This window comes from Apium graveolens, chromosome 4, assembly GCF_009905375.1.
Source record: "Apium graveolens cultivar Ventura chromosome 4, ASM990537v1, whole genome shotgun sequence".
Taxonomy (NCBI): Eukaryota; Viridiplantae; Streptophyta; class Magnoliopsida; order Apiales; family Apiaceae; genus Apium; species Apium graveolens.
Genome location: NC_133650.1, coordinates 167,530,914 through 167,543,784, shown reverse-complemented (window position 1 = coordinate 167,543,784; position 12,871 = coordinate 167,530,914).

Here is a 12,871-nt window from a genome sequence, read left to right as displayed (position 1 = left end):
AACATATTAAATAAGTCGGGATAATATTCACCGACGATCGGAAATTATTCGACTGATATTCTGAAATCAGAAAGTACATTTTAAATCAGGATCTATGATTTTTAAATCAATAATAAACCCTTTAAGAATAATAATTAATTAAATAATAGTCGATAAATAATTAAACCTCGAATGAGTTTACTCTCTAAAAGAATATTTAAAATAATATTCCTCAACTAGTTTGTGTCTACATAATTAATAATCTATAATGATTAATCGGGATTGAAATAAATAATCGTTGTATACTACTCCCATAATGAAGGAATAAGTATATAGTATTTATTATTCGAACCATAAATATAGTTGAGGTAATATGATCGTTGGGAAATCGTTTAAATAAAAGTTTGAGGTATTTTAATGTTTCGTAAGTGGACGATAAGTCCCTTTAAAACGTACTACTATGGACTTATAATCGCTCTAGAATATCACCGGAATGATTCCCGAGTTTTATCTTAAATCCCAACCGACTCTCGGTCTTATATAATATATCACGCTTAAAGCGGAATAAACATTTCACAAAATATACTTATTGTACAACATCGCTATATTATGCGAAAATTCAACAACTACGTATCATGGCAAGTATGGTATTTATGCAATGATAGTAAAACAATCCTTTCACAACACAACAGTAAAATGGAGTTGGGTTCGTAAACTTGCCTGGGTATCTCGAGATGAAGGATGTTCTAGGTTCCGCTCGGAAATCTATAACCATAACACAATTCATTTAGTTAGGTCCCGTTCTAATTTACGGCGACTCACACTCATGTGCTACTTATTATGCACCCTCTCGACTTATACTACCCTTATTATTTCTTTAAGTCATTATTCACATTTTGGTCACTTCATTTTTCTAAGTATCTTAGATTCATTCTCATTATCGTCGTCGGATCCGCTTATGGATTCTTACGGTTTCTACTCGCGCGGTCTCGGCTCCGACATTTTTATAAAATTTAGAAATAATTATTTTCACTTGAAATTTTTATGTCAGTTAGGAAACTCTCTATTTTACTCTATGTAAAAATTTCATGATTTATGAACACTTTTAAGTTGATCCTTTATATTTTCAAAGTTCGTAATTCGTAACAGTTTTTGTCACGTAAATCACTTTTAGTAAAACGGCCATAACTTTTGATCCGTAAATCGGAATCAAGCGACTCAAGCGCCTAAAAGATCATTATAACATTTTCTATCTTAAAAAAAGGTTATTTTTGAAGAAACTACAGTTTAAAACTTCGGGACTTTATGCAAAAACTTAAAATTACGATTTGTTAATTTTAACGAAGTTACGTTTACGATCGTGGTTTCGTTTACGCCCTAACTCTTAACACAATCATCATATCATCATCAACACATAAACTCCTCTCAAGAACATCATGTTATTGAGGCAACAAGAATCAACCTTAAATCTACTTAACTTAAACACCAAGATTTCATCAATACCACTCATGAAGCTAGGTTTACTACCACATACTAAATGGATCTTAAAAATGAATCTTAAATAAAGTTGGGCCAAAGATTTTTACCTTTCTTGAAAGCTTGAGATCTTTTCTTGAGGATGGTGGAGGCTTGGAAGTGCTTGGTATTATTTTTGGAACCTAAAACCACCATTGAAATGAAGAAACCAAAGAGAGGTTACTATTCATACTATTCACTAGTAAGTTTCTTGAATTTATTTCACCCATCAAACCTTGATAAAAAGAGATAAAAGAATTTTCTTACCTTATTTTAATTTCTAGGAGGCTTGAAAAATTAATGGGATGATTTTACAAGAACTAGAACTTTGAGTTTTGAATTTGAATTCCCTTGGTGATGATGAAATAGCCGAATATAACAAAGTGATGGGGGGGGGGGTAATTATACTACTCTTGGTTGCTTAGCTTGGTTGATTTGCTAGGTTGCTTCTAGGAAGATGGGGTGATATCTTACACTTGATTTTATTCTTCCTAGTATAGCATTCTAGGTTTATTTTTTGTAGCAAATCTTGGGGACAAATCTTTGTAGCTTGCTAGGTTACAAGCTAAACTACATGGTTAGCTTCCTTAGCACACTATTTTACTAGCTAGCTTGATCATCCTATGGTTAGCTCACTATTTGATGAAGTAACCATGGTTAATTTCTTACCATAGTTTAGTTAGTGCGTTACATTTATTTAATCGTTTACGCGATCGCTCGGTTGCTTAAATGTTCTTCGTAATACTTACTCGTAATTGGTTCGCGAAGTAATTCCTTTCGTATTCATTCCTTATATTTTTAATTATCCTACTCGAATATAAATCCGTAGGATTTTAATCTCGTAATTATATTGTGATTCCCGTAATCCTCGATGAGTCGTAAATACGGTCGTTTTTCAAAATTCGTTTTCATCGAAAACTAATAGCGTTTACATACACTCATTTGGTACGTATAATCGTAATATCAACTCCGAAACTCGTTTTCTCAAGCACTACATAATGTGGGCTCAAAAGTTTTTCTTGTCCGTCAGGGTTACTATTCATTAAACATTTTACAAGGTCTCAAAAATTCGAGTTATTACAGTAACTATCTAGCGGATCAAAATCTCTAGAACTTAATCTCAAATTGCTTCTAACATTTGATCTTTTTATTGCAAAAATAGAAAAAGTTCATGTCGAATTTATTCTAGATTTGTGATAATTTATTTGAGATTAATTCCTTGTAAATGATACCGTTGTTGTAACACCTTTCAAGTTTAAAAATAGTTTTATTTAACTTGAATTTTGTTTCACCTTTTTTTATTCCGCATTAAATATAATTAAACGGTAAAATTTGTATTCAACCACCCCTTCTACAAACATATTGGGACCTAACAACATCGTTAATTAAAAACATGTTATTTGTTAACTCGTCTATCCTTTTCGTAAAATAGTTATTTTATATGTAAAATATCGATTATTATTATTATTTTAGTAGTAACTTAATTTTTTTTGAAATATATAGTTAACTAAATCAGCAAATATATACAAGAAAAATAATATTAAAAATGTTATTCTATAACTCTAACAAGACAAATATCTATTAAGTGTAAGATTACTGACACAAAAGACATATTGACATAGTGGTATGGAAGTGTGCATGTTATTGGCTAGACTCAGGTTCAATTCCAATTAACAGCATTTTTTAAGTATATTAAACACACGGGCAAATATGTTATTTCACTGAGAATATAGTAAATTTTAATTTAAAGTTTATTTTAAAAAGTATAAAATCGGTAATTAAATACATGTTATGTGTTAACTCATCTATCCTTTTCGTAAAATAGTTATTTTATATGAAAAAATATCGATTAGTATCATTATTTTAGTAGTTACATATTTTTTTTAATAATATATAGGTAACTAAATTAGCAAATATAAAAATAAAATATGATTAAAAATATTACTCTAGAACTCTAACTCGACAATTACCTATGAAGTGTATGATTTCTAACATAAAAATATATTGACATAGTGGTATGGAAGTGTGCATGTTATTTTCTAGACTTAGGTTCAATTCTCATTAACAATATTTTCTTAAGTATATTAAACATACGGACAAATCTATAATTTTAGATAACTAAACACAAGCACCTATGTGCACTAACAAATCATTATGTTTTGGGGGCATGTGGTGAGTTTGTTGTTTACTCAAGTTAGCTGTATTTGTGACAGTAGACTTCGACTTATTTCAGACTCGGAAGTGAGACTTGACCCGGGTTGTCACATATGGTATCGCAATCGACTCTCGAAAAATTGATCCGTCAAGTTGCTAGAGATGGGGATAAGAAGGCCGGTGATAATGGCAAAAGGTCCGGAGGTGGGGACATGATATTATTCTACAATGATTAGAGAGGAACGATCCAGACCTGTGGGCTGTCTGTTCGGGACTAATAAGGACGTTAGGAGTTTAAGTGGGGAGTGTATAACACCCCAGTCCTAAATCGATAAGAATTAAAACTTGGGTTTGATTTATACGGTAAAGTTCTACTATTATGTGCACCAACAAATCATGATATTTTGGTGACATATGGTGGGCTTGTTGTTTACCCAATTATCGAAATCATTACATGTGATTCATTTGCCATCATTTTAATTAATCCAGGTAAGCTATAACCATAATCCTAGCCCATTCTTAATTTTATTTTTTATTTATAACAGGAGCATACAATCTTAAATTATTTTTTCAATATTTATTTAAAAATGTTTCAGGTAATATTAAATATAAAACTAATATTTTATTGGTAATTAAATTTATAAAAAATCTAATATAAGATATGCTTTTAGTTATATATTCTATTTTATATGTAATTAATATTTTTATATTTTTCCCATTTATCTTTAAATATGTTATTATATTTTCAATTAATCATAAAAATTATTTATTTTTATTTTTAAAATGTTTACTTTAAAATATTGGCATAAACTTTAATATATTATAATATTAATATTAAATTTCTTTTTACTAAATATTATTATTTTATTTTCTCTAATATACATATAGTTAAAATTAAAAAAAATGAAATTTTGAATATAACAAATAATTATTACTAATATTAAAATATAATTATTTCCAAAATATAATAAAATTTTAGCTAACAATGTTAGCTATTGCCTTGGAGATGATTTTAGCGTAGGATAACCTAGTGATATACGTATTTTTGGCATTGTTATAGAAATTGATAGATTTTTCAAAATTCGCCGATAAATCGTTAAAAAATCAGTCAAAAATATTTGTCCGATTTAAACAATTTCTGATAAATCATTGATAAATCAACCAATTTTTCAAAAAAATAAACGATAAATTATAAATCGGTAACTTAATCAAATAATTCCGATTTTCAAAATTCATAAACATGATTTTTGGTACCATAACAACTCACTTCACGACTTAAATTTGTGTGGACTGGAGTGTTGGTTGTTGGCCTGAATTGCTTGTCCATGGTGAAAACCTCTAATAATTTTCGATGAAAACCTGCATGTTGAGTGGCTACTAACCGTCTAGGGCCAAGTACCAATATGTGACACTTACTTGAATCCCATTCCCACCCTCAATTGGTTTGATTGGCGTAAATAGAGCTTGGCCGTTATTTTCACCCCATACGAAAATTTAAATTAGTATTTTTTACCTTTAACAATACAGGTAAAACTAAAACTCAGATAAATTAATATTATCGGGATTGAAATTTTTTTAACTTATTAATAAATTAATAATTTATTAATAATTTATTAATAATTAATAATCTATTAATAAAATAATAATTTATTAATTAAAAATTTATGGATGTTTCACTGTACCAAGCTAAACAGTAAAAGCAATTCCCAACACAGGGTATATAAGTTTAAGAACGTGAAACGGGCAACATAAGAATCATGAAGTGCATGGTGAATTTGTATGGTGAGTGCGGGACAAAAAGTAAATAAAAAGTAAATCTTGATTGATAAAGCCGTTTGAACTCCTAATATTTTAATACTCCCTCGATCCCCATCAGAAATATCACATTCAAGTACCGGAAATTCTGCACAAAATTTAATGTTGTTGAAAAGGATAGTTATATAAATTATTTTAAATTATATATTTTTTATAAAATAAAAATTTAATCTATAAAAAATAAATGAATAAATTACAAACAAATATTTTATATTTATTTCAGAATTCGCGCTGAGCGTTAAACAATATATACAGATAATTGAATAAAATGGTGGGAATATAAAATTTCTTTCTGTGTTAAGCCATCATCAGTCTACCCTATTTCTTCATGTTGCTCCTTTAGTGCTTTATTATCCACTCTAAGTTGCTAGATGAATTCATAAAAATAACAAACCCACTACATTATATTACACTATATTACATTATTACATTGCGTTTACACTTCCATTATGTAAAGCAACTCTACTTTTTCCTCACACGATAGCTCTCTGGTCTTGCTTTATATACTTTCTTCCTCCCGCGATAAATATACTAATGTGATAAAAATAAATTCACCTTTTTAAGCATATAATATATATTAATAACCATTTTATTTATTATTAAAGATCACTCGGTATATGTGTTATGGATAAAAACTAAGGTTATTATTTGCTGTATTTATTACTAGGATTCAGGAGCTCAAGACCTTTAATGGCTGCTCTCGTATTTCGTGGCTCAAATCTGCCTTTACGAGATGCCTACGTATCTCTGTATATTAGAGAATCAAGCCAAAAAACGTAGTTCTGATTTGTGAGGTGAGACCCCTTATATAGATGTTGGGAGTCCTTGAATTGGACTTGGTATAGGAGACCTGGTGGGCAAGTCTCATAATTAGAATGGACTTTGGAGTCCTAGATAGTAGGAAACTGATTCCTTATCCTTTTAGGTCCCCTTGAGGCTAATCTATAAGGATTTATATCCTTATCAGGACTCTTCTCAATAGCTGATTTTTCCCTTATTAATTAATTACGAAATTAATTAATAATCAGGGCTTTTGGGCCTCTTTTATTCCATCAGACCTGATCTGGTCCATCAGGCTTAACCTTTCTGGTCTGAATATCATACATCTTCTTATTGGGCCTATCAGCCCATTAATTATAAAATCAGGACTTATTTATCCCTATCATTTGCCCCCCAACTTTTGGGAAACATTGATTAGGTTTCGCAGAAGTTAAATCTATTTGTTCCCTTTCAGGGTTCCGTTTTTGCGTAAAGTGTGGAGCGACCTACACCTTTACAATGAATCTTCCTTTTATTCAGAAATTATCTTAATTTCCAGGAATTTTTCCCTAATTTTCTGGGATTTTCCCTAATTTCTGGATTTTTCCCTTAATTTCTGGGATTTATCCTAATTTTCTGGGATTTTTCCCTAATTTTCTGGGATTTTTCCCTAATTTCTGGATTTTATCCTTAATTTTCTGGGATTTATCCTTAATTTCTGGATTTTTCCCTAATTTCTGGATTTTTCCCTTAATTTCCTGGGATTTATCCTTAATTTCTGGATTTTTCCCTAATTTTCTGGATTTTTCCCTAATTTTCCGGGACTTATCCTTAATTTCCTGGGATTTATCCTTAATTTCTGGATTTTTCCCTAATTTTCCGAAAATATTAACATTTTTCGGAAAATATTTAAGGAATTTCCTTATTTTTCTGGATTTTTCCCTAATTTCTGGGATTTATCCTTAATTTTCCGAAAATATTAACATTTTTCAGAAAATATTTAAGGAATTTCTTTCTTTTTCTCTAATTTTTCAGATTTTTTTTTTATATAAAAATTTCGACCAGGAATCCATTCGACCAGGATCCTAGTCGAATTAACCTTCAGATTGCCCTGGTCGACAGGGTTTCGGGCAGGATGCTTTCGATCAGGAATCCTGGTCGAATTTCGGCCAGGATTTCCTCCCTTCGGTCAGGATTCTATTTCGATCAGGATTTTCTTCTTTCGGTCAGGATTCAATTTCGATCAGAATTTTCGGTCAGGATCCCCATTTTTGACCGAATTAACCCCCTTTTGGTTGCCCAGGTCGACGCCAATTCGGGCTCGAGGATTTCGATCAGGAACTCTTTACAATTTCTGGTCGAATTAGTCCTGGTCCTGGTCGAATTAAGGCCATTTTTTACCCCTGATCGACAGGGTTTTGACCTCAGGCCATTCGACCAGGATTTCTTCGTGTTTTCTGGTCGAACAGGTCAGGAATATATACATATATATATATATATATATATATATATATATATATATATTTATTTATTTGCATACACTTGGATTTGGGCCCTTAAACCTGGGCTGAATTTATTGGGCTGATCTTTGGGCTTATTTTTTCAACAGGGCTTTGGCTCATGGGCCTGATTTAACCCTTTTTAAATATAGTGGGCCTTATCCCTGGGCCTCCAACCTCAATTATCTGGGCCCTTTTCTGGGCTTGTTTCTTATTGGGCATCTTTTCCACAGGCCTTGTTAATTGGGCCCCTAGTTCTGGGCTTTTCAAACATTTGGGCTTCCTTGGGGCCATTTTTTTTTTACAGGCTTTTCAATTGGGCCCCTTGTTTTTCCTGGTTTTTGAAGATAATACTCACATATACTTTCTTCCAGATTTTGGACCCTGGTGCAGGGCTTTGACTTGAATATTTGGGCCCTTATCTGGGCTTGATATATATATATATATATATATATATTTTTTCTTTTTTAGGCCCAATAATATTTAATTTCATTATTTTTCCTGAACTGGGCTTTTATTTTGGGTCAAACCTTTCACTGGGCTCTTAGTTATGGGCTCCAAAGCCCAAGATCCATGACATCCTGAATATTTAATTCATCCAGGAATTTTGTCAACTTTCATATTTTGGGTCCTAGTATTGGGCTTCCTTCAGGGTCACGATTTTTCGACAAGAATTCTGACCTTTTCGGTCAGGAATTACGTTTTTGACCGAATTATCCCCTTCTTTTGTTCCTGGTCGTAGTTTTTTTGACCAAGAATATTTGATCAGGAATATAGCATGTATCCTAATCGAATTGGGTCAGGAATAATTTTTCTTTTCTTTGGGGGGGTCATTTATTTCCTGGGCTTCCTTTTTACATTTTCTAACTTGGAAGTTTTTGCTGGGCCTTTCAAACACTTGGGCCCTTAACTGGGCTTGTTTATTTCCTCAGGAATATTTTTGACTGAATTAACCTTCTTTTCTAGCCTTGGTCGAAGCTTTTTCGATCAGGATTCATTCGATCAGGATCCTTACTTACCTCCTGGTCGACAAATTCTCTTGGTGTTAGGATTCTTCGATTTGAATCTTGACTCTTTCGGTCAGGAACTAGGATTTTGACCGAATTAATCCTTTCTCTTAGACTTGGTCGAAGCCTTTTCGACCTCAATTAATTCGACAAGGATTACAACATGAAACCTGATCGAATTGGGTCAAGAATTTAGGATATATCACTTTTTGTGACTCCATATGTTTGATTTGGGCCCTAAGTCTGGGCAGGATTCTTTTGGGCTCCTGATTTGTTGAATACTTGGCTTTTTCTGAACTGGGCTTTTTTGTACCCTTAAGCCCAATAATTCTTGGGCTGGATTTTCTTTCATGGGTTTTAATCTTGGACCCATTTCTTAAATCTGGGCTTTTCTTTTTGGCTTTTTTCCAACTTTTGGTCCTTTTTTCTGGGCTTGATCCCTTTACTGGGCTTTCTTGGACTGGGCCTTCTTCTAGGCTTTATTTACCTGGGCCCCTTTTTCTATCATGGGCTTTTTATTTTTGGGTCCTTTTGTTGATTTTCTTTAGAAAATCCTGGATTTGAGCATTGACACTGGGCTTCTTGGGCCCCTAAACACTTGGATTTTCTAGATTTATCTAGAGTTTCTAGGTGTTTTTTTTTTTGAAGATAATACTCATCTATATTTTCTTCCAGACTTTGGACCCCGGTGCAGGACTTTGATTTGAGCATTTGGTCCCTTATCTGGGCTTGATTTACTTCCAGGCCCAACAAGACTTAACTTCATTATTTCTTCTGAATTGGGCCTTTTTATTGGGCTTTCATATCATATGCTTAATTTACTTGCCATGCCATAGAGATTCAAATATATTTCGAAAATTTTCTGAATTTCATAAATTATTGGGATTCATCCCTTACACAAGTCTTTAATAAACCTCAAAATAAAGTCAAAACATGTAAATCCTAAGCAAGCAAAGCTTCAAGGTGCTTTTCAACCTACTCGCCATCCTGACGAGTGAGAATCGTATCCGGCTGCCCTACACATAGTAAACCTTCAGGTTTTGTGCATGCCAAGTTCTCGGGACTTCAAATCCATCCATAGTCTCTAGCTTGTAGGTTCCTCTACCTTGAACACTCTTGACTCTGTACGGCCCTTCCCAATTCGGGGCAAGCTTCCCTTTTTGTCCTACACCAGATGCTTCTATCTTCCTCAAGACTAGATCGCCTTGTTTAAAAAACCTTTCTTTAACCCTTAGGTTGTAGTAAAATGAAGCCTTTTTCTGATATTCTACTATCTTTGCATGTGCCTTATCTCGCACTTCATCGATCAGATCCAGGGCTAACCTCTGCCCTTCCTCATTTTCTTCTGCGTTGAAAGCCTGAATCCTTGGAGAGGAATGTGATATCTCCACGGGAACTACTGCTTCTGCCCCATATGCCAACATGAAAGGAGTTGCTCCTGTCGTGACTCTACAGGTAGTCCTATAGGCCCATAATATGGGAAGTATCTCATCCACCCAATTATTTCTTGACTTCTCGATCCTCTTCTTTAGTCCATCCAGGATTATCCGATTTGCTACCTCTGCTTGCCCATTGGCTTGCGGATGAGCCACAGAGGTGAATCGTAATTCAATTTCATTTTCTTCACAATACTTCTTGAATTCCTCATTGTTGAATTGTGCTCCATTGTCAGTGACGAGGATACGTGGAATTGCATATCGGCACATAATGTTTTCCCACAGGAATTGTGCAACCTGCTTAGTAGTGATTTTGGCCAAGGGTTTGGCTTCGATCCACTTGGTGAAATAATCAATGGCTACAATCAGAAATTTCCTTTGTGCCGTGGCCATAGGAAAAGGCCCTAGAATATCCATCCCCCACATGGCAAAGGGAATAGGCGAGTTGATAGAGGTCAGCATCTCGGGGGGTTGTCTAACAACTGGTGCATGCTTTTGACAGCGATCACACTTCTTCACATATTCTTTGGCATCAGCCATCATTTCTGGCCAATAGAAGCCTAAACGGGGTATCTTATGAGCCAAGGCCCTGCCCCCCAAGTGCTGCCCACAAATACCTTCATGTACTTCCTCAAGAGCCAAGCGTGCCTCGTCGGGCCTGAGACACCTCAAGTAAGGAACCACGAAAGATCTCTTATACAGAATTCCATCTATCAAGGAGTACCTTAGTGCTCGAATAGTTAACTTCCGTGCCTCAGTTGTATCACTTGGCAACCAACCGGTCTGAATGTGAGCCTTGATGGGATCAATCCATGACGTCCCCAAGCCTATGGGAGCCACAAGCTTAACATCTATGCTCCGTGTCTTCAAAACACGGAAGTACACACTTCCTGAACTTTCTTCAATCTCAGATGAAGCGAACTTTGATAGCTCATCTGCTTTAGCATTTTCTTCCCTTGGAATGTGTTCAACATGGCATTCATTAAATTGGGTCATCACAGCCCTTACTAGGCGAACATACTTAGCCATCGTATCATCCCTTGCCTCAAATTCTCCCTTTACCTGGGATATGATCAGTTTCGAGTCTCCACGGACCTTTAAGTTTTTGACTCTAAGTGTCCCAGCTAGACCAAGGCCAGCAATCAGGGCTTCATACTCTGCTTCATTGTTTGTGGTTGGGAAGTCTAGCTTCATAGCATACTCAATTAGGAATCCATCAGGGCTTTGCAAAACCAACCCTGCTCCACTGGAATTTGTTTTTGATGCTCCATCAAAATAGAGAACCCAATATTCTTTCTCCTTGTCCCCCTTGTCGACTCCCTTGTCTTGAGGTATGGTATCTTCCTGCCCCCCGACTTCTTGGTTGGGTATGGTACATTCCACCACGAAGTCAGCTAGTGCCTGGGCTTTTATGGCCGTACGTGGCTTATACTTGAGATCGAACTCTCCCAACTCTATTGCCCACTTAATCAGTCTCCCACTTGCCTTAGGACTGTGAATGATGTTTCTCAGCGGCTGATTTGTTAGCACTTCAATCTGGTGAGCTTGAAAATAAGGACGCAGCTTTCTTGAAGACATTACCAAGGCTAAAGCGAATTTCTCAATAGTTGAATAATTCAACTCTGCACCATGCAAGATTTTGCTGACATAGTATACGGGTTTCTGGACTTTCAGTTCCTCCTTAACCAACACCGCGCTCAAGGCGCTTTCTGAAACAGCCAAGTACAAGAATAAAACTTCACTCAGAACTGGCTTGGCCAACAACGGGGCCTGGCCCATATACTTCTTTAACTCTTCAAATGCCTTCTGATTTTCCTCACTCCATACAGAGTCTTTAATGTTCTTTAATGACTTGAAGAATGACAAGCACTTGTCTCCTGACTTGGAGATGAATCGTCCTAGCGCAGCAACCCTTCCTGTGAGCTTCTGAACATCCTTGACAGTTTTTGGGGGTTCCATGTCCAGGATTGCCTTTATTTTATCGGGGTTAGCCTCAATTCCCCTCTTTGAGACCATCAATCCCAAGAATTTTCCAGATCCTACTCCGAAAGCACACTTCGCAGGATTCAACATCATCTTGTGGTACCTCAGGACCTCAAAAGCTTCCCTCAAATGGGTTATGTGATCGGTCTTTACTAGACTCTTGACTAACATGTCATCAACATAGACTTCCATAGTCTTACCAATAAGATCCTTAAAAATTTTGTTTACCAACCTTTGATAGGTGGCTCCTGCATTCTTGAGACCAAACGCCATAACAAGATAACAATAAACACCAAAGTCAGTGATAAATGATACCTTTGGAATGTCATCCTTATGCATTTTGATCTGGTTATATCCGCTAAATCCATCCATGAAACTCAACATCTCATGTCCAGCAGTGGCATCAATCAAAGTATCAATCCTAGGCAGCGGAAAACAGTCTTTGGGGCATGCATCATTCAGATCAGTGAAGTCTATACACATCCTCCACTTTCCATTAGCCTTCTTCACCATTACAGGGTTGGCTAACCACTCCGGAAATTGGATCTCCTCTATGAAACCAGCCTCTAAGAGCTTTTCTACTTCCTGTTTTATAGCCTCTTGTCTTTCCGGGGCAAAATTTCTTTTCTTTTGTTTCACTGTCTTCCGGTTTGGATCCACGTTTAGCTTGTGAGTAATTAACTCCGGGTCTATGCCTGGCATATCAGCTGCTGACCATGCAAAC